The sequence below is a fragment of the Chamaea fasciata genome, unplaced genomic scaffold (genome assembly GCF_029207755.1).
Source record: "Chamaea fasciata isolate MVZ Bird 193981 ecotype frontalis unplaced genomic scaffold, bChaFas1.0.hap1 SCAF_6, whole genome shotgun sequence".
NCBI lineage: Eukaryota > Metazoa > Chordata > Aves > Passeriformes > Sylviidae > Chamaea > Chamaea fasciata.
The window spans coordinates 29163758-29187194 of record NW_027094091.1 but is presented as its reverse complement, the minus strand read 5'-3'; the positions used below and the strand labels follow the sequence as shown (position 1 = coordinate 29187194).

At 36.1% G+C, this 23437-nt stretch overlaps 1 long non-coding RNA gene across 2 annotated transcripts in view; it reads left to right on the top strand.

Annotated features, from left to right (window-relative positions):
• The first annotated feature begins 6704 nt into the window (after positions 1-6704).
• Positions 6705-23437, top strand: part of LOC136290603 (uncharacterized) — a 79997-nt gene continuing 63264 nt past the window's right edge. The window contains exons 1-2 of one of the 2 annotated variants that reach the window (XR_010721240.1): positions 6705-6807; positions 20075-20220. This is a non-coding gene — a long non-coding RNA (uncharacterized lncRNA). The remainder of the gene's footprint in view (positions 6808-20074; positions 20221-23437) is intronic. The other variant, XR_010721239.1, reaches the window with a different exon arrangement.

The window sequence follows — 23437 nt, the reverse complement described above, 5'->3', positions numbered from 1 at the left end:
AAAATTATATGTACAAATTAGCAAGCCAAAGGAAATGAAAGGGAAGTTAAATGGTAGACATAAAAACCAGTGTTTTGAACAGAACTAGGCAGAGAACATTAGTAAAAATGACCATAACGTTTAGGAACAGAAAAATGCAGAATAAATTTGTTTGAAAGAGATTTAGATTTCATCTATAGTTTTAGACAATTAACTTCAGAGCTTCTGGTATATTTATGTTCACAAATGTTTCCCTGGGAGAGGAAAACAAGGTTATAGTGTAAAATCCATAGAAATATCATTAGCTGCTAAAAGAAAAGGCAGCTTTTCTTTTTATTGCAGCATAAATGTTGCAATTTTTAGTACTTTTGACCATATGCCAATATTCTTTGCCAATGCATTGAAGCTCAGGCTCACAAGGTCGGCAGCACTACCTTCCACCACCTTTTATGCAGCATCTAAATCAAAAGTCAGAATAAATTATTTGGACTCTGCTCAGTGATCAACACTGCTTGTGTAGAAGTATATTTGTAACTACTCCCATGATGGTGCCTTCACTGTAAATTCTGTTTTATAAACCTCAGCCCGTAAACTATAACTGATAGAGATCAGAATGATTAGGGCATATCCTGTGCAGTAGGCAATAATCAATACAAACACAGCACCATATGGACAACTATAAAGAAAATTAACTTCATCCTAGCCAGAATCAGTACACTCCCCAGTCAAGTGTCATGGAAAAATTCAACCACAGAAGGGCTCAATTTTCTACATAAATATTATCTTGTATAATTAAAGAGCTGCTAAAGAACCACTAAGTACTTCTCATAGGCAGGTTCTTTTCAAAGAGAGGAAAAATACTTGGGTTGTTCATTTATCTCTGGAGAATTATTTCAAATGCATGGCTGCTTTTGTATTTGTAGAGTGGAAATTGAGAAGGAAAGGTAGAATTTGAAGTAACAGGTGATTTTGGCTTAATTAGATACTCTGGTATCTTGACAGATCACAAATAATGTGTTTTATTTTATATTTGAGTTTAGCAACAGAACCATTATTTTGAATGAAGGCAAATCCCTGAGGCGCTGGGAAAAGGTTTGTCTGTTACTGTAAATCTGAAGTATTCTGTAATTTGTTATCCAGAAACTTCTCCAGGTGGATTTTAATACATATTCATGAACACAGTGTGGACATTTTCTCTGCACAAGTTATTCTATAAGTATCCACACCTTTATATTCTTGTTAAGCAGCTGTTAGTGGTCAGTTTTAGAGAGGAAAGCAGATTGTATAGTTCCTCTGGTTTGATAACTGTGGCCATATCTTTTAAAGGCAGAAGCGTGGAGGAGCATCATCACATGAATTGGAGATTACACTGCTATTTCTTTTCTGTCCTATATGAATCTGTTGCTCTTTATTGTTGTTCAGTGAATTGTGAAAACTTGGAGAAGGATAATAGAAAAGGAAGATAACATAAGGGCCCACAGACGCTACAAAATGAAAGCCTATCAGCAAAATAAACTGCTAACTTGACTAAAACTATTTATCTATGTGTTAGTAGTGTCTGTAAAAAGTACCTCCAGAAAACAGAGAATGAGAAATCCTCCTACAATTTGAGGGGAAAATTAGTTTCCAATGGCAATAATACAGCAGAAATACAGTAGATTGTACACTGTAATCCTAGAATTAATACATAAATTCTTTAATGCTCTCTTGCATTTCCAAAATTATTGGACAAAAAGAGTAAGAGATCCTTACCTGAAAAGTCTCCAAATCAGCATTGTTGCTTTCTCTGGTGGACTTTCTGGAGCTTAGAAAAATAGATAAACCTAGACTTCTTTCTTTGTGTTATTACTACAATAATAAAAGTGATGCTATTTTTTGAGTGTTTGTGAGTGAAGGCAGTTTCTATATTTTTATAAGGATTAACATTTCCTTAATGGCAAGTGTGACATTACATAGGAGAGGTAAGTCTTATGTTTTTCTACTTTTACCTTTAACTCTGCAAGCATTTCTGTGAAAGAGGGAGATGCATGTGTACACTTACTGGTGATGTTGCTGTAAAGCCAAACAGAGCCCAAATATTCTTGAGGATTTAAGAGAACTTCCACCTGACAGGGTCTCAGAGAGATCAAAGAAGGATGGTTAACCACTTGGAAAGTACAGGAGCTTAAACTAAATCCCTGGCAGTGCAAAACTGTTGAGATGCACAAAATTTACCTGCCAACATTGAAATGGAAGGGAATTGCAAGTTGATAGGGTTACAAAAAAACTTATTCACCTCAAAACTCTTTCACTGACAACTGTAAGTCTTCAGTAGATTTACATATAATTCTCTTCAAAGGGAGGGGTTGTAAAACTCTAGAGCTTAGCCAAATTATTAGCATTTCAGTAGTGTTTCCTTTCTTGTAAGGTGCTTCTCATAGAAAAGTGATTGGTCATAAAAGGTGAAGAAGTAAATAAGGTGAATGTTTAGTCCAGAAGATTGTACGCAAATGAAAAGCCCAGTCTGATAGTAAAATGAATGAAAGAAACAAAGTGGTCAGCATATGATGTTTCTTCTCTGTATTGAGCATGTGAATGTAGCTTCTCTTACAATGACTTTCTCCTAGAGTTCAAGGTATGGAGATTTCTGCGCACGCTTCTGGATTTTTTTGAGCCTTTTCCCCTAGAAGAACAAAGTATGTCACCTAAAGATTGCAAAATGCAGAATGATGTTCATGTGGCTGTGCAAGAGATGAAAGAAATATGCTTTTGCCCATTAATCTAATCAGAAATATTTTGAAATGAAATATTTAGAGATAAAGTTAGAAAATGTGGCCAGGATAAAATTGACCAGAAGCCAACCTTTCACTCCTTTTTACTTCTTTCTTGGGCTGAAATGTGGTGCTTTTTTACTCTAAAATGAAGTAATACTATTTTCTTATTTTATTATAACTGAAAGCTTCTTGGGATGTAAGAGTAGTCTAATTGAAGTGGCATTTCTGCATTCCAATGTACCTGTTTTCCCTGGCTTTAAATTTGTCAACAAAATCACAAATATTGCAAGCTAAAATTGTCAGTGTCTTTCCAGGGGAGTTATTAATAGGATTATATTCCTATGAGGGAAAATATTCTAGAAATTAGGATTTATGGTTTTTAATAAATAAAAATAAGTATTTTAAATATTTTTTCTCAGTGGAAAGAAACAGTAGCTGAAAAAAGCTATACTTTGATTTTAAAAATATGCATACTTTCTAGTGGAAATTAATATTCTGATGTATTTTGTTTTGACCTTTAAATATTCAGTTACCATCTTGTCAAATGTTCAGTGCCATGTTAGAGTTATAAGGATGAATCGTGACTGACTGTTACTATGAGATGTGCTTGTAAAGCACAGAATCTGTGAATTAAAAACTATGGTGAATAGAGGTAACAGTAACACTATTAAAATTTTGTCTGTATAAATCCTATATGGAAATGGCTGATAATATAAATACACTTTCCAACTACTTAAAATCTCCATCACATCAAATTGAGTTTCAGTGTGACGGGTGAAACAATAATCATAGGCCATAATGGAAATATGTTGAGATGGTATGTGTAATGGAGCAAATTTTATGGCTGACTTGCTTCCTGATTCATGGCATGTTGTCTGTTGTAGAGAGAATTCATTTAATCTGTTTGCATTTCTTGCTATCTATTTGCTTTTTAAAAGAAATACAAACCTGTGTCATGCAGATGCATAGATTACCACAGGAGTAACTTTTTCAGTGTATTTGACTAGTGCAGAGAAAAACCTAAAAAGCTGAATGTTTGCAGAGACACCACTGTCATTTAATTGCTCATGAATGCCAGAACTGGGATGACTTGCAGCAGCTAGTGATAAAAAATAAATTTATGTGGGAAATCAATAAGCTTAAAAAATATGTTGCTGAAATGAGAAAATTAGTGTAGTATATAACCCAGTTCTGGTCTTTTTGCCAAAGAGTGTTCTTGAAGAGTACTAATGGTCCTTGGAAGACTGTGTTTCATCAATATTTTAGTGGCAAATATGGGAGGATGTTTGCAAAAGATCTAATTCGACCACAGATTTGGTCTAAGATATGTATTTCTCATCTTGTTCATGTTGCATTGATTTTATATTGAAAATTCTTATTTGTACAAAGTTAGTCACTTCTTGATAATTCAAGCCTTTGCAGAACAAGTGCCAAACTATTTTGGTGCTATTCATGCTAACAGTATTATCTCTGATTGCAAACTAAATTTAAAGCAATGTCCTCCCTCCAAAATATTAAAGAAATAACTAATAAGTAATATACAGTGCAGAAAAATAACTTCAACGTATCAAGAGACAAAAATTAAGCTGAAAATTTGTTTGGAAATGTGTTTTACAAGTCCAAAGTGTTGTATCTCTTTTGGAAAATTCAAATATTGAAAGACAAGATGCAAAATATTAAAGAAAAATAGATACCCATCATCAGTCTCTTTAACAATAAACGGTGGTAATTCCCTGAACTTTATAGCAGCTGCTTTTCTGTGTATATTTAGCACTTATTAGATTTCTTGAAATAAATAATAGTTGGAGGAAACAGAGCTTTCTTTCAAACATCAATAGTCCCATACTTATTCAAAGATGCTACAAGCACCCAAGGAAATTACAAGAGTAACATTTGAGCCATCATCAATTTAAGTAAAAAAATTAAAAAAACATTTTTCATATTACCTTGCATTTTTTTCTGAAATTCATTCCCTAAGTACAAATAGAAAGATAATAAATGTTTTATTTGCATTTCCTTGCAAACTGACAATGTAAGTTCATTGTACTGTTAACTTTTCATTAAAATCACCCTGAAGTGTCTTCAAATGACAATTAATTATCAGCTATTCTTCCAAACAGGTGTCTTTTTCTTATTGCTAGCTACATGTTCACACCTCACTCTCTAGAGCAGTTTCTAAAGGGCACATCTTTGATGTTTGCTATCTGTATCAATATGAACAAATTTATTGGAGTCATGTTCATAGGATGAGTTAGTTAACTTGCTGACAGAAAGCCATTTTTTTCAGTTGTTTGTTCCAGTTATGATTTATCAGTTTATGAAATTAATCAGTTATTTTCTATCCAATCAGTCAGTTGAGCTGAGGCATCCTGAAGCCACACAGTCACTAATGCAAAGGAGCACACAAGTGGAGACAGAAACGAGGAGCAGCAATGTCCCTTTTGGTGGCCGTGAGATTGGATTTCACCTAGTCTGAATCTGCCCTCTCTGACAGCCAAAACTGCAAGAAGAAAGATTGCTTCTCTCTTACCTCACATCACAGACTTGCTGTTCCTAATCAGCAGAAGAAAATTTCGTTTCTCTACATTTCATTCACTAGATCTGGAGTGAAAATAGTGTGTGCCAGAGGTGACAGTCAAACTAGTCTGCTTTTCACCCTGCAGATATGTAACAGTCAAATGTCAAGAGGAAAGGCTCCATTAGGAGCTGTTTCATCCATTCACATGGTGGATTATAAAAGAGACACCAACTGCCAGGATCACTAAGAGCCTGTGTTAACTGCAAGTTTTCTCCTAAATTCTATTAGCAGATGATTCTTCTTGTGCAGCTGAAGGAGAATTTTTTTCTTCCACCTACCATCCCCATGTATGGTAGTGGCTGATCTTGTCAGCTTTGTGTTTCTAATATTTTAATGACCTTTACAAAATTTATTTTTGTGTTATTTAGTGTTAGCATTAAATGAGTTAAAGGATAAATCCACTAATTGCTATAGAAAACCTTCTTAGCACCTGTAGGCCAGCCATCAAAAGTAAGCAAATCCAGCAATAAGCAGTTTGCAAGCTGGGACAAAACAACAGCAGCCAAGGAGTAAAAATATATTGCAGTTTGCATGGGTAATCAGTTTTTTGGAAAACAACAGGAAGAGGATGGGTAATGAATACCCTCCAAGCAAAACCATTGTACCGCTAACTGTATGATAATACAGGAAGGTTCTTCACTCAGACTGTTTGTTATTGTAATGTACCACAGATGACTCTGTAGCAGAGTTTGAGTTAACTACTGCTAAGGACTTTAATTAATGTAACAGATGCAGAAGACATTTATTACTTCACAGAACTGTGAAAGTTTTATAAATTGTATCTATATTTGCTGACAAATACAGCTAATTATCATAAATTCAGAAAGAATCTTTTAAAAGTGCTCTCAGGGTAACCACATTATATAGCCTCTAGCTTTTCAGGATGAACATATTCAAATACTAAATGACACTAGCAGTAAGTGCTAGACTTAACTACCTAATGTCCTGTATCTACCTTCTGTTTCTCATGTGACTGAGGTCAGGATGAGTATACTGCTGTTTTGAGCTGATAGCATTACACACCATGCATTGTTCCATCCTCTGCTCCAAAATAGGCAAAGCAGTGGTGAGCAGGATTACATGTTCAGCCTGCAGCTAAGAAATGTGTGTATTAACCTTTAAGAACACCTCACCACACTCTCCTGACACAGAGGTTAATATTATATTCAGAATATATTGCATTAAATATGATTAATTTCATTCTATTTAGTATTTAGGAACCCAAGTGATAGTTTGTATTTAACCAGAATTTATATCACAAGTGCTTTTACATGCAGTGCCCTTTAATTCAGAGCATACACACCTGCATGGGTGGAGTTCAGAAGGGTGTAAATTAGATAAAGAGCTTAATACTGCATTTATAACTCATTTGTATGCTTTGTGTTCCTTCTGATTTCATTCTGCAGTGTGGGATGTGTCCCTAGACTTTTAAGAGCTGTGTTTTACGTTGATGTAGTAATCCCATGGCAGTGCTTGTCTAATGACTCCTGTGGTCAGGTAAGACTTTGAGATGAGTGTGCATAGATCTTTGCTTTATAGTGAGTTCCTGAATTTAAAAACGACTAAGTTTTTTTTCATAAGGTCCAGTTTTAATTAAAATGACAAGAATAACTGAGTCTTTCAGTAGATAGGGGCACCCACGACAGACTAGAAATAAAGGTGGCTTATCCTTACTCTCTTCCTGATAACTGTATTTCTGACAGATAATAAGCTTCTGCTTCAGTCAGTTGTGTGGCATTTATAGTTTCATAAATGATATGGAATGCTTTTTGCTGCCCAGCAAGTACACTTGATCGAGTAAGGCCTATTTGTTGCCTGCTTCTTTTCCACTCTGTCTCGTCTAATTAACAGCAAAGCAGAAACAGTTCTAGAAAGAAAATCAATGGTTTCTGAGTACCCACAACATGTTGTGCACATTTTGGATGTTTTATTTCAGGCTAGGTCTAGTCTGGTCCCCCTGTCTCTATGCCAATTAGTGGTTGGAGCGCTCTGACCCAAGTTTATGTTGGTGTTATCGAGGTGCACATATCCTAGTTCACCTAAAGGCATCAATTCTATGTGGTCTGACACAACTCTGGTATAACTAAAAGCATGTTAACTGAGGAAAATTAAGAGATTTGCATTGAAAGGGCATTCATAATGAAAGCCAGTATGCCAATGCAGGCTTGCTGTCTGTGAGTTACAGATTCTCATCTACTTGAGCTCTCATTTATTCATTTATTATACCTTAGCCTTGATGTTTTCTTTCCCTAGACAATGAAGACAGTTGTTCTTCAGAGCAGAGATATCTTTGTCTCTTTCTAGAGGGTTCTGCCTGCCTTGTAGACAAATTATTAACAGAATGTGTTTCACAGGGAATTATTTTCCACAGTGCATATGAATTAGAGGCGGTGAGGCAGCCCCATCTTGTAGGAGATAGATCAAAAGAGTATATGAAATAGGCAAAAGTAATTGTGAAGACCTTTCCTGCAGCAGTCAAGGGGGATCAAGCCAAAGGAAATGGAAAGTGTTGGGACTTCTCATTAGGTACTAGAATAAAGAAAAGCAGATGAACAGTGTTTTGAAAATGTCTGAAAATTACTTGGATATTTTTGTTGAAATGCAGAGAGCAAAATAAAACCATTCAATTTACTGTTATGTTTGTTAAGGGACTAGGTTTGGCTTACACCCTTAATGCCATTTAAAAATATTTAAAAATCTGTGTTGTTTATTTCAAGATCTTAAATATGAAGCTGCAATTTTTCTTCACCTGAGTAAGGGAAGTTTCATTCAGTGAAAAATCTTCCATGAGGGAAAGAAAAACCCCACAACTTCAAGGCAGTCTGGAGAGATGCTTGTTGTGTTGCCTTATACGTTTTACTCTGGGCACCTGAGCAGGGAACAATGCACCACTTTTCAGTAGAACAAAAGATTCCTTCATTGCCCAAATGCTGGGAAAGATGACAGCTGCAAAATTGGAGCCTCAGAGGACTGGTAGCTTGCATGAGTCCTAATAGGAAATGGACTATTCATGCAGACTTTAATGTCTAACCCTATCTACTTCAAACTGAAGTAAGATTAGCCTCCTTTAAAAACATGTACATGTTTAATGGTAATCCTAGATGATTTTGGTTGTGAGAAATCTGATACAAACACAGAGAAAACAATGTGTCATACATTGATGTATATGAGAAATTTTAAAGTTCTAATATCCTAAAAATATAAATTATAATTCCCTTTATATGTGAATTTGTGCTTTTTAAACTGAGACAATCTCAAGAAAATTCTTTGAAACAAAGGATGTTAACAAAATGTCAGTACGACTTCGTTCTGTAGTTGTAGATCTTATATAATTTAAAAATAACACTCAGGGTAAATGTTACTTATTTACTCTCATATTAAATAGAAGCCAGTAATTTTTTAAAAATCAGAATATATAATTAAGCTGTAGGTCTGTTTCAGGTCTCCTCACCGTCGTAGCAGAACAAGATGTCATAAAGGGATGATGAATGCCAATTAGATGCTAAATTGCAAATACTAGGAATGCTCAAAGGTGAGGATCTGACATTTGCACTTGCCATTCACCGCAGATGTAGTCAGGTTTGCCAGTGTTTCACTTTCCCCATGTCCATGAGACATGCAAAGATAGTAGCACTAATGGCTGTGGGAAAAATAGCAAGGGCTATTCCTGCTCAGTTTTATAATTTTCTTTTCCCAGTAGTTCACTTTTTGTAATTTGAAGCTGAAGTTTCAGTCTGTTGGAAGGTTTTCAGGAAAATGCATAGCAACTGATTACTTCAGATTCCGTAAATTCTGAACGATTTCAGGTAAAGTAGTGATTTTGTGTTAGATTTATAGAAATTTAACTATGAATAGGTTGTGCTTCCTCATGAAAATCTCTTTTCTTTACTGGTAATCTCTTTACTAAAGGGATTTACAGATTGGATACACAAATTTCCATTCATCTTTTTCATGTTTTGTGAGGAGTACATGCAGAGATTTCTGTAGTAGGTGACTACAGTGTTCGTAATATTCCTGCCAAACAATTCAAAAGAAGTTGAGATGAACTGTTTAAGTCACCTTCTTGTCATCTGGCTGTTGCTGAGGGCACATTTTTATGTACACTGTTTCACTTTAGATTGCAGTTGCTGTGAAAGGGCTTGTATTTATGTGTGTAAAACAGGTGGAAAATGAGAGAGCTATCAGTTTTGGAGCTGAGCTTCCTGTATATGAGGACTGTCCCAACACCTCATGAAAGGGGATTAAACCACAGGTAAAAGAGGGAATGGACAGAGGAGAAGAAATATTTCAACTGTCCCAAAGACAGGCAAAAGTAAATCTGTGCAACATATATGAATTGCATCAGTGTTTTTGCATGCAAAACATCTAAACACACTCTGTTTCCACTTCCTCTCACTGTCCTATAGTTTCTGATGGAACAAAGATGTAGACTGATTTAGAAAAAGTAGTGGGTGGACAGATGGAGCAGTATGATGGTAGGAAACATCAGCCTGAAGGTTTTTTTGTGGGGAGTAAGAGTTTTAATGAACTAAAATCAATGTGGGATGGAGGTAAAAAGAGCAGGGCAAACAAGGATGAAAAAGTGTGAATTTGAAATAAAGGGGGAAAAGCCAAATCGTATGGTTCAAAATGCAGATATTACTCTGTCATGCAGTCTCAGTTAAGCTGCTCCTGTTCATGCTGTTACTCTATTAAATAGACCGAGTCTCAATGGTGTGATATGATTGTTGTTTTTAAGATTTGCTGTTTTCTCAGTTATGAGTGACAGAGGAGTTTTATCTGCAGACACTTCAGCTTAAAAAGGGCAAAGTGTTGACAGGCAGCTCTTTGTGTGCGGTCCCTTTGCTCTGTCATTCAGCTGGCTATTTGATCTGACAAGGCATGATCAAGAGTTGTCTATTTTCTAGTTTGTGAAGGTGTTGGTAGACCTTTTTAAGGGACATTACTATCAAAGTGAGTGTTCTGTTAGTAGAGGTGTAGGAATTTCATAGTAATGGCCACATGGCTTTGCGTGGTCACTGACTGACAGATTTTACAGTGTACTTGAAAGTTGTGTCTGTGGTTGCTCCAAAAATAGGGGAAGGAGTGAAAGCTGACAGGCTTTCTTCACATAGTCTAATGTAGTTTTTACCAAAAATCCATCAATTATCTCTGTTACAAGCTCCTTAAAAATTACTTCTTTACAAAAGCCCTTTTAAAGCAAGAATGAACACTCTAGTAAGAAAACATGACTTTGTGGTAATCTTTCTAAGAATGAACATTCTTCTTTCAGTCAAAGATTATTCTTTATTTTAATAACGTGTAATTATTTTATGGAAGAAATGAGAGGAGCACTGGTCCTGCATAATGTTGGATTTCCCACATAAGTATTTGGTCATCATCACATACAGCTTTTCTCTTGAGGCTTATACAATCAGGAATGTAAGGATTACACAGACTGTATCATGTACATTGTGCTACTTCCTGACAGTCTAAAATATCACAGAGCACAATAGGAGTGCCTCTCTTGGAATGACTGCTGACTTTCTTTTGTCAGACCCATGAAGATAAATCACATAAGCTTCTTAAACTTGGAATAATAATCTTTGGTGATTAAAACAGCTGATGAAAGCTTTAGAAGTTGGCTTGTTGCCACATGCTGATTTCCTGTCATGCCAGGTAATGACCAGTTACTGGCAAAGTTTCCTTCTCAAGACCTTGCTGTTTTTTGATTTATTTTTTTTTTAAAAAAAACAAGCCTCAAAGCTTCAAACTTAACAAACCTGTTAGTTATATTCAATCCCTTCTTAGCTATTAATGCTTCCCTGCAATGGTAAATTTAATTTTAAAGTGAACAAAATGCTGATTTGTTGCAATGTTCTTAAAGGCAAAGTAACTGTCTCAAACATTTACAGCTTGAGCTTTACAGTAAACCTGCATTTTTCCAATATTGTCCATTGTCTGTGACAAAGCAGTACACGGTTGCCAGTATCATTCTTATTTTTACAGCATTATACCTTTTAAGTCAAGGAGTAGAAATTATTACTGATGTCAGTGTTGTATAGTTAATGCTGGTGAGTGGTAAAAGGCATGTGTCTTCTCAGTGTTTGGATACAGTACCATAATTAGGCTCATGAATTTAATTGTAAATATATATTATAAAAAACCTGGAAATTTCACATCCATTTCAGGAAAAATAGAGGAAAACAGAGGTTTTGAACTGAAACATGAAATAGGACATCTTTGGAGTACTTACTTAGTTTGATGTCTGTTTATTTTACCTTATAAGACTCATTCTGAACTTTCAAGTATTGAAATAGTTTTATTTGGGGAAAAAAACACCAACAAAACAAGGCTACAAAAGCCTGAGGGGCGAAAGGGGGGAAAAAGGGTGATTTCTGACTAGCATTTAGCATATTAAAACAAATTCAGCTGATAATTCTGTTAAGATAATAGCTAATGATTCTTGTGTTTAGGACACGTCCCTTGGAAGGAAAGTTAATGATATTAAGCTTTTTATAAGGTACTAGTTCCATCTAAAGATGGTATCTTCAGGTTACTACAGACAGTTTTCAGAGTTATCATAGTAGATGAATGAAGCAATTCACAGGTTTCCAATTTTTTTTTCATACTCTTTGTATATGCAGTGAATGTACATCTACCTTTACCAGGCTCATGTGTATTAGTCTTTTTGCTTGTCAAGGGCAGATTTTGTAGGTGTAGAACTAAAAAAACTTTGGTTTGGGGGTCTTAGTTTCCAACTTTCCTAATATCACTAGGTTTCTGATGTTAGACTTATTTCCTGAACTTTTTCCTACTAGTTTATTTTCAGATATGCAATATTTGAACTCAGCTTTTCTGAGTTCTTTCATGTATTTGACCCCACAGTTAAATTATTTTTATTTAATAAAGAGGTAATTCAATTTTCCATATAACACTCACTCTGTAATATGAAGCAGTATTTTTTCATTAAATGACTCCATTTTAATACAATATCAAAGCTTTTGCTTATTTTTCTTCAGAAGTGCAGCTAGAATTTTGAAAAGCACACAGACCTTCCAGGTTATATTTGAAATTCTTCTGAGATGAGAATATTTATTCAATCAATGGATGAATTTGTTTTATTCCTCATGTAAGCCACAATTCCTCAAGTGTAGTGGCAAAATCAAACTCTCCTGTAGTGAAATTATATTGGTGCTTGTTTCATGTTGTGGACTCCTACAGTGATAAACAGCTCTTTTAAGACAGATAGCACATTTTTTGTATCTGTGTAAATATATTTTTGATGATATTTACATACCTTTAGAGAGTAGGCGTATCTTGAGTTTTCTATGATTTTGTTGTATTTGCACAAGAAGCAGCTGTTCTATGAGCCAGATTCCTGGACTTTATCACTTGTAATGAAACAAACGGAAATATAACACAAAAAAATTCTCAGTAATGTTGATACTAATAAATATTCTAGTTATCTTCTATTGAAAATTTGAACCCTTCAGCCTTGTGGCTATTACATTGTGTTCTTTACTGACCAGGTAAAGAATCCCATATGATATTGTAGCAACTTCTACACCCTACATAGTAAGACAAAGGTGGCAGAACCAGAGACTTTGGCTTTTCCTCCTGCAAAATCTAATGGACAGTATTTCCCCTGCTTTAGAGGGGAATCCAACTATTAGAGTAGTCTAAATTTTGAGTTGGATGAAGGATCAGAGGTGGTACCTTTCTATTAAGTGTGAAAGCAAAAAGGAGATGTCAGTAGATGATCTACTTGTTTCAAATATGTATAAAGCCAAGAGCAATGACACTGTGCATGAAGAACAGGAGAATGAGGTCAGTTGTAATGAAGTTAGATAATTTATTAAGAAATATATTTTATTTATTTGTCTGAATAACTGAAATCCTGACAAAATTAGGATGATGCATGCTAATGAAGTCAACTGGATTTTTATCTTTAGGAATCCTCAAATGTCTCATATTTTTGATTTATTTCTGTATTTTTCAAATATAAGCATAACATTTTTTGAATATTTTTTGAACTTGTCAATTCAGATTGCACTTTTGAGGAAATCCATCATCAATTTTTAATAGCTGTGATCCAAGTAAATTTAGTAAATTTTGACAATACTTACTAAGTGTGTTTCAATAAGCAATAGGATATAGGTGTGAAATGAGAGGATGGAGCTTAATTTCGGAGGTCAGCACTTCAGTCAGTGTTGATGTTAAAATCTTACACATGCATCTACCTACTGAGATATGTCTTCAGCTGGCACATTGCAGTCTGCCATTGAAATGACTCGTCCCGCTCCTCTCCTTACTTCAAGCTGCACGTGCCTGTCACAGCCTACTTGCAGCTTGAGAATGTCTGAAACCTGAAGTTTTTGTTATTGTTGTCGCCAGGTTAATTTTCATCTGTATCAGTGAGGTGGCCTGACACATGTTGCCTGGTTGTTTACATAATGTCAAAAGGAGAGCAGCAGAGATATCCACCCATGGACATTGCAGAAGGCACTCTGTGCCCTTGGGTCACAGACGGAGACAAGGCTGCCTAAGCTGGATGGCAAGGAACAGCAAAAGTATTTGCATGGCTCTGCTTGATAAATCCACTGAGGTATTCAAAGCAAACTCTTATTCAGTAAACATCAGGTTTCAAATAAAGGATATCCATTAGAACAAGGGTGAATTCTGAGCCTGTGTTTTACACACGTGGAGTCAGTTTGACAGGAGCTTACAGCTGGAGCTCTCAAAGTTCAGGATAGTGCTTGGAAAGAGAAATACTTTTCAAATTAGAGCTACTAACTGAGCAAATCCTTGAATGTTTAAATTTACATTCAGAGCTTTGGCCATAAATGCAGTTTTACTTTCAAGGGCATGAAAATGTAACAGCAGATCTGGCATTTAGCTACAAATGCCAATGCCAATTCTAGCAATACTAATTTGAGTCTGAAAAGGTTAAACAGGGCCCTGGTTAATTGAATTGACTGTTTTGAGTTACCACTGTTTGAGTGATTTACCATATGCTTCACTGTCACTAATTGTAACTGTGCCAGTCAGAATATTCGTGTTTTATGGCTCACACTCTAAAATATATAATTAACCAAGCGTAAATCTATTTTATAAACATCATTTTCAAGTAATTGAGTAAAAAACGATAGGCAGCAATTCAACTTTATCATGCTACCAACTTCAGCATTTTAGCTTTAACACACTGGCAGACTAGACAGACAGAAGTGGTTATGGCATGACCTGAAAAAAAAGAATGCATGGACCATTTGGAAGAAAACCCTGAACTCTTCCCTCTGGTCAGAACAAATAGTCTGCCTAATCTTTTCTTGCCTGTGCTAGCAGTTATGATTAGACATTTTGGCCATCTTTAGACTTGATGAATATTTGACAGTATGTAACATGGAAAGTAGGAAACAGAGGAACCTTAGCTGATAAAATGCAAATCGGATTTACATAATACAATATCCATAAGAAATGAAAAGTGCTACTTATGAGTGAATGAAGATCTATCTGTATTTTCTAGATTCCTCTTACTGCAAGCCATCACTAAGCATTTTGATAATATGAAAAATTAAAAGCTCAGTAACATTAGGTCAGGAACATAGCATTTCTCAATCTGTTTTAGCGAAACATTTAGTTACTAGATGTATCACAATGAGCATCACGGAATGTTATGAATAGTCTGGTATGGCAAAAAATAAATTTAAAAAGTGAAATCAAGTAATTAAAAGCAGGCAGCTAAGATAACTTCATACTGAGGACTTGTGCACAATAATGAAGCAAGGAAAAAGAAGAAGAGGTTGAGTCTATTGCCAGAAAAGTTTGAACTGAAGGGGAAAGAAAGTACAGGTTTGAGAGTGATTAGTCTCTGCTAAAATGTTAGCTGAAAGAAATGTAGATGTTAAAACCAGAAGAAATATAAATTAGCCCAAGATGACTGTTAACAGCTGTTTTCAGTGTTCATGTGGTGATAGAAATGGATAGAAAAGTATCTGGATTTAGAGTTATAGAGCTGTCTATTGTTACAAACCTTTAAGAATAAGTAATCTCTAAGTGAATTATTTCACACAAAATTTCTCTGGACTAAGAGCAGTTACAGCTGTCTGGAATAGATCCACAATTCATAAGATCACTTACAACGTTCTTCATTAGTTTTTATATTTCACTTACGATCTCTTTAAAAATGCATCTGAATGTAAAATTTGCTAGGTTTAAAATAAAAAATTTAAGATCATCCAATATGGTGAAATGTTTTGGAGCTGGCTTTGCTCTTTTTTTGTATAAACTGAATGATAAGTCTGTACTTTTCCTTATCCTGCTCTTTAAGTACATTAAATAAGAAGCTTGCCAGGAATCATTGAACTTATTGTGCCAATTCAGTAAATCAAAATTCAGCTAGAATTCGTGGTATAAATTAATTGCTTTGTTTTATTGATGAAAAGGAGGTGCAATGACAATGTTTAGCTTCCCTTTGAGGTTTCTTATGAAAGTCATTGGTATATACCCTAAGCTGCCATAGCATGTAGATATGTTTTCTTCTCTTTCTGCCTTTCTGCCTGGGTTTTGTTCTCCATGTAAGTTTCTTCTGGGTCTAGGCATTGTCACAGAGGAGATGTGGCAAAAATACGAGGGATCACTTGCTCCTGGTGGTTTCTGCCTCTGGTAGATGTGTTTGGATATGAAGGAAGGCACAGAGCCATTAGAGGAGGTGAAGGAAACAGAGCGAGTTCTGCATTTGTTCCCTTTTAATTTATTTATTTGTCCTCCATCCTGAACAGTGACAAATATCATTTGGGAATCACTATTCATCCTATTCTGCTCTTTGGACTATCCTTTTAGGTGATTTGGGTCAGCTGTCCTGGATATGCGCCTTCATGGCTTCTTGGGCACCTCCTCCGAGCATGAGACACTTAAAAATCCTTGACTTGAATAAGCACTAACTGACAACAACTGAAACGTTAATGTGTTATCAATATTTCTCTCATCCTAAACCCAAACTACAGCACTTTTTCATAGGGATACTAGATAGAAAGAAAATTAACTCAATCCCTGCCAAAAACAGGACATGATGAAGCAATGTTCTTGAGTTAAGAAATCATACTTAGCCAAATCTTCACCTGTACGTTTGGTCACCTGCCTTTCTGAAATCAACAAAGTATTTCTGGTTCCCACAACATATTATCAGTAAGTTTCCATCCTTTCATTTCCTTTTTTTTTTTTTTTTGTCCTGTCCTGTCCTGTCCTGTCCTGTATGGCTTCTCATAAGGGAAACCTACTTACCTGACTTCGAGGGGCAACTTATTTTTGAAAACTGGCCTCCAGTTTCTGTGTCTCCTACATGTCTAGCAAGGACTTTTGTGTGATTATTTTTCCATTCAATATTTGAAAGTCCATTTTGCTCTACACAATTTGGTCCAGCATATATCTACCACTTTTCTCTCATTATGAGACTTTAACATAAATAGGAGTTGCAATGTATGGTAAATTGAGACATCCGGAATTGTCTAGAAGATATGACACAATTTCCTATGGAAAATGTGAAAAAATATAACCTGAAGGCCTTTTCTAGTCATGTAAGTAGCTAAATTGTGTTGTCTAACCATGGTTATTTATGAGCAGGATGAGAAAAGAGCATCTAATATTGTCAGCTGAACATAATCTTAGTCCAAATTCCAAACAGATGTTACATAATTTTTCCTATTCATTTTTCCAAATCCTGCTTGTTCAGAATTGCTTACTTTTGAACTAAGATCCCAGGATCAAAAATTAGTAAATTTAGGTGATAATTTCCACCATATAGAACTCAGAAAATTAAGTATTGCTAGGAGCTCTGTGGAGCAGCACTTGTGTTACTGGTGGATGAAAACCTGGACATGAGCTGGTTGTGTGCACTCACAGCCTAGGGAACCAGCCTTACCCTGGGCTGCATCAAAAGCGTGGCCAGCCGGTTGAGAGAGGATTCTCCCTCTCTGCTCTGCAGTATTCCTGGAATACTCTGTCTGGCTCTGGAGTCCTGTTCATGTGTGTCCAGAGTAGGGCCATGAAGGTGATTAAACGCCTGGAGCACCTCTGGAGAAAAGGCTTTGGAGTGCCCTGATTGTGGCCTTTTAGTACTTAAAGGAACTTATAAGAAATGATTTTAGCATGGCCTGTTGTAATAGGACAAAGGGTGAGGATTTTAATCTAAAAGAGGGAAGATAAGACTCGATATAAGGAAGAAGATTAGCATAGTGAGAGTGGTGAAGCTGTGGAACAGGTTGCCCAGAGGTGTTGCATTCTTGGGAAGATTCGAAGTCAGCTTGGATGAGGTTTGGAACAACCCGATCTAGTTTAAGATGTCTCTGGTCATTGCAGGGAGGCTGGACTAAATGACCTTTAAATGTGCCCTCCAACCCACACCATCCTATGCCTCTGTGATTTAACATGTGTATGTTTTGGATATTACAGGTAAGCTAAACTTAATTTGGTGAAGCTCTCTGACACATTATGAAGCTGTGAATGAAAATATTATAAAAATTAAAAATAGTACAGTCTGCTTTAATATTTTGCAGTGGCAAACCCAATTAGAAAACAACAGACTATGATGAGATTATCATGTAGCTAATATTATGATTTACACTAGTAAAGTAAAATTCAAGTTGGATATCACAGGGAATCTGGCACAAGCAGTACGTGACCTCGTCTGCCTTTATATCTCTCTTTCTGCTTCTTCAAGTGATAAAGTTCCTTCATTTCCTGGGGCAGTATAGTCCTCTAATCTGGCATTTTACCTTTTTCTGTCCCTACAATTAGATGGAGATTGTATATTTCTTGGAGCAGGGTTTTCTTCTTCTTTTTTTTTTTAATGTAGCCTTGTTGTGTATTATTACTAGAATACAGGTGCCTTAGAAGCCACAGATGTGATGATATTTCTAAAGGAATAAGAACACTATGCACATAGATTCTTCTCATATGAAGTTACTGATGTTTTGTCAATAGAATATATTAAGTAGTCAACATAGATTAAAAAAAACAAAACTCCAAACAGTCACACCTTTTCTGAAGTAAGATTAATGGGCTGCAAAAATAAAAGAACTGGTCACAATCTCTGAAAGCCTGCCTTGTCAGGTGTTGGCATCTGTGTAAAATGAAGGAATTTGGATTGCATTTTTTATCAAAGTTTGAGTCTCGCTCTTCGATGCCAACTGTGCAAGAGGCCTTTGTATGTAGTCAGGATTTTTATCCTGTTTTCTTTTAAGTTTCTGTCTATCCCTGCTGTCTTATATGTTTTTATGCTCTGGATGTTGTTTTCTAAAACGCTGGGGCTGAATATAATGCACCTGCCTCTTTAGTTTCAGAAACCACATTAAAAATGGGAAGTAGGAGAGGAAGGTGTCACAATAACTTAGTAACATTACTATCTGAATAGTTCCTGCATTTTTTGAGATGTTTTTAAATCCAGTGTTACTTGAATAAAAAAGGAAAATATGATTTTGATGGTATATTTGGTTTTTTTTAACAGTACTTAGCATCTCTTTCACCCATCTTATTTTCACCTGTGAAATATTTTGGCCTTTTATGGGTTATTAAGTATTAGTGTAAACAGTGCACTAGTTGATATCCTTGCTGTTTTAGGGGGACAGACCCAAAGTCTGTGCAGCTCCTACCTGAACCCATGGACTATGGGCTTGGGCTTCAGCCCTTGCCTGAGCAGCACCATGGGCAGGTCTGTGTCTTCTCTTCTCTTGTCCCTGCTGGTCCGGAATGGCTTTTCTGGTCTGATCTCAGCCCTGACTTGTCACCTTGCCGGTATTTGATGGTTACAACCCATGCCCTGCTCAGGTCCTGGGACTGTTTCCTGACAGTGAGGGCACTGTCTTGCTTTCTTCAGGAGCTCATCCTGTGGAACAGCTCCATTTTTCCTACATCTAGCATGGCATACAATAATGTATCTAATAATTGTATCTTATTATTCCAGAAGGATGCATAATTAGCAAATAAGAGTGTTGAAAAAACACTCCCCTATACAGTGTTACATATTTGCTCGCATTTCATAGGTGATATTAAAAGCCCTAAACTGTGGTGGTTTAAATATGAGTCAAAGTTTGATAAAAATTATCCCAAATTTTCAGTGTATTCCCCTATTTTGCCTGTGTCAGCAGGCTCTTGTAAGTGATGCAGTGGGGAGATACAAATTGGTTTCTTAGAGCAGTTACCTTACTCAATGTATTTTAAAGGTGCCCAGTCCTGGTTCCATCCTTTTGTGCTGTGTTGGAGTCCTTATTCATGTGACATGCGGTTGGTGGTAATTGAAGCAAAACACAGACCAGTAAAGTAGTTAATTAGGGGCAACTATCATTTGGATAGAGAGAGATAGAATTCATTAAAAACTGTTTTCTAGAGGATGATACTTGGAATAAGTAATCACTTTGACTTCTAGGTCAGATTTCATTGGAAATTCCATTTTCCTAGGCTTAGCACACAATTTTTAAAATATAACTGTCTTTCCATGTTTTGTGAATGGGTCAAAGTAGAGATTGCTGGGACTTATGGCAGTAAGGGGATTTGAGAATTTTTCATATTGGCACAGCAAATTCGGCATGTTACTTGGGTTTGAAATTACAGCCTTTTCACTTAGAGAGAAAATCTTTTAGCATACAGAACCTGCTGAAGTAGTGGATGTGAAATGGATCCTTCCTGTTGCACAGTTCCTTCAGAAAGAAATAGTTAAATGTTTCTGCTACACAGGCTCTGAGGCTCCTGAAAGAGGGCATCTCACAGTGTTTCTATCTGTATCCAACAGAGGGAATAGAGGCCAGCTGTCCAATCTTTCCATCATCACTGCCATCACTCACATTCTGAGATGAAACAAAACTGCAGCAACGAAGAACAAGTATAAAAGGCTTGAACTGCATTTGAGACTTATGTCAAAAATGTTTCAGTCCTCAGGTAATTTGCTCAGTTCTGGCTCTTTTCGTATTTACTTCAAAGCTTCAGTGAAAATGAAAGGATAGAAAATGGCATTTAGGTTTGCAGATAGCTGTAGTCACATTCTTGTGACTCGATCTGGCCTTGTTGAAGGGTGTCTTCCCCTTAAAAGTTTGGAGCTGTCTACAAATCATAAGGAAATGTCTTGCATCAGGGCTAGTCAAGGATACAACAGACCTACTATGTCATGCGATTGTATCTGTTGTCCTATTGTACGCCTCACTGCAGATTAACATAAATCAGTAATATAAATTGGTTTACCTAAAGGTAGCACATGGTCTTATCAGAAAATATTTTAATTGATAAAAAGTCATGTACAAGCTTAAAATCAACAACAAAAAAATCATAACTTGCAGGGTGCAGTGAATAAAGTTTCATATTTTCTGTGTCGTTTCAGTCATGTTAGTTTGTACATGCAATCTTTTTCTAACATAGTGCAGCCCTGTCTAAGCATGTAATTGGTTTATAAGAGTGTTTGAACTGCAATATTCTGACATGAGATCACAAGTGTGAAGTGCAGAAAACAGACAACCCAAAATCTACATTTCCTACTGGCAATGTGGGGTAACTTGTATCAGGACTTTTACCTTGGTCAGTACAGAGTAGAAATCTGTTTCACTTCCTTGGTCTCATTTTTCATTTGTCTCTATTTCATAGTCAACAAGAATGAGATACTTACCTGATTCAATGCTACTTTGTTGTATATAAGCTGGCTCATTTAGCTCTCTTGCATAGCTTTCTGGTACTGCCTATAGCAGCTAAATGCTACCAAGTGTGTGTTGGGGATATTCCAAATGATTTCTCTGGTCTTCTGGGCCGGCAAAATGTGGGTGAGTTTTCATTGAGATGACTAGAGAGATTTGCATGGCATAAGGGGCGCTTCCATGCAAGTTGCAGTGTTTGTGATAAAGTTCATAGGTGACAGATATCTGAAAAAAAATATCTGCATGAGAGACATAGAGTTTTAAGTATGAGAAAGATTCGTAATTGACCGTAAATATGTGTGTTTGTGAGAGAGGAGGGAAAGAGAAAAGCATTGTTATGTTATGATTGGTTGGCTTTAACTGATACAGTTGAATTTTTTCAAAAGTAAACAACCTGCAGAGGGGGAATTTTCTTAATTTTTTTTAATGAAAGTAAAATGGCAAAAGTTATTCAATCTTTATTACATGTCACTGTTTGCCATGAATTGTTTGGGGAATATCTAAAGCATCAAATGGTGGCCAAACATTGCATAAGATGTTATATAAGAAAATGCTTTATATTTTTTAAATCCCATTTTGGTTTAAAAGTTTATTTCATGCTCAAGAATGGCTGCTCACACCCTATAAATTAGGTTAAAAGGGCCATTGATAAAAGTTGAAGTGTTGTATAAAGCATCGGCAGTACTTCACCTGATTTATCAGATCAATAAATGGTCAGTTATCTCACTTTAATCAGTATCTAGAGATGATAGGTGAGCAGGGGTTATTTTTTTTGTATACAAAGTGCATTGTATGTTGTACTGGGATTGCTGAGTTTATTTATGTAACCACTACTATTAACTAAAGAGCTTGTTTATTGTTTTTTTAGTAGTGCTTACCATCAGAATGGCTAGAAATCCCTTGTGCAAGGAGTGCAGGTGAAGTTGATTCTAAAAGCCAAAACATGCTGGGTTCTGTTTATTTGTTTCAAGTTCCCTAACTCTTGAATTCTGCCTGGCTAGCTGGTTCACAGTCCAGTGAATATGTTATATTGTTATATATGTTATATTCCTTTTCAGTTAATAATGATGTTCATGGCTTTTGCTAGAAGTAACAGCAGAGATGAAATTTTCTGTTGCTGTCATCTTCCATGTTTTTGTGAAGGGACTTTCACACTTTCTCTTTAGCCCTGGCAGTACCTGTTTCAGGGGTTCAGGTCTCACAGCCTGTGAACTATATCCCAAAGAGTATTCCTTTTTGACTCTTCCTGTAGTGTTAAACTAAAATACTTCTTAGAAAACTAATTGTTTTATTGTTTGCTTGTTTCAGGTGGCAGATATTGTACATGCTTTGTGATTAATGTATTTTCCATGCTTCAGAATAGCACAGAAGTCAGTGTGTGTGTCACTCTGTTCCATCTCCAAATTCCGGCATTTAGTTGAACGACAGAACATTCTGACAGAACAAAAAAAAAGCAGCCTCCCATTTTTGGACAGACTTTGAAGGAAATAGGAGGTCGAGTGGCATGAGACATCATACCTTTATTGAATCTATTTAAACTTTTTGGCGAAATATCTGCTGATAATGGAGAAAGTCATTATATTTTTGGTGGTGATAGCTCCAAAGCTTGCCACCCTAGGCAGGACACATCCCTAGTGTCAGACACTCCTTGTATTAGAAGTAGTTAAGCTGTTCCTTTTTGCTGTTGATGTGGACAAAATCTGAGTACTGACTTTGTCCACAACTGCAGCTAGTGGAGTCTTTTGCTGTGTTTCACTTTCGGTATCCCGTGGCTCCTAACATGTATTCATTCTATATTAGTTTAGGCACCTGACTGAGTCCTAGAAATCTGTCTGTCCTGGGTTCCCTTCTGCTATTCTAGCGCTAGCAGAGGTGTTGTGCTCTCCTCCTGCCTCAAATGTCTATAAGTCCCATTTAAATCATGAGGAAATGGGCTTTCATGACAACAGCATCAAGACTACTGCAAACCTAGTTTACTAATGTTAAGAAGGCAGGTATTACAAGCATGCTTTATATTTCACAGTGAAAAATCAAGTACAGATACTTAATTTGTGCAAATATCTATCTAGCTTTTTCTTAATATGAGACTACACATGCACATATAAATGGAGATTTTTCTCTGACAGAATGTAACTGTTCTTGCTAACTGTGCCACAAGAACATTTTATTTAGAAACAACCTAAATGCCCCTTCTTATTGAGCTAAATAGTAAATAATTAAGTGATGTGAGCCACAGGGTCTGCTAGTTGCAGGAATGACTCAGTTAACATTTGTACAACAACCTGCATCCTTTGTATCCATCACTTTGAACTGAAGGCAAAATGAAACTGTCTCACCCTTCGACTGAGGTAGACAGTTTTTTCTCTTTTACCATCTCTAAGACAAATTAGGAATGTAAGAAGGCTTTCACTCAGAACAAAACGATGATTATAGCAGGTAACAGGACCTCACATTAATCAGTGCTTTCAAAGAAA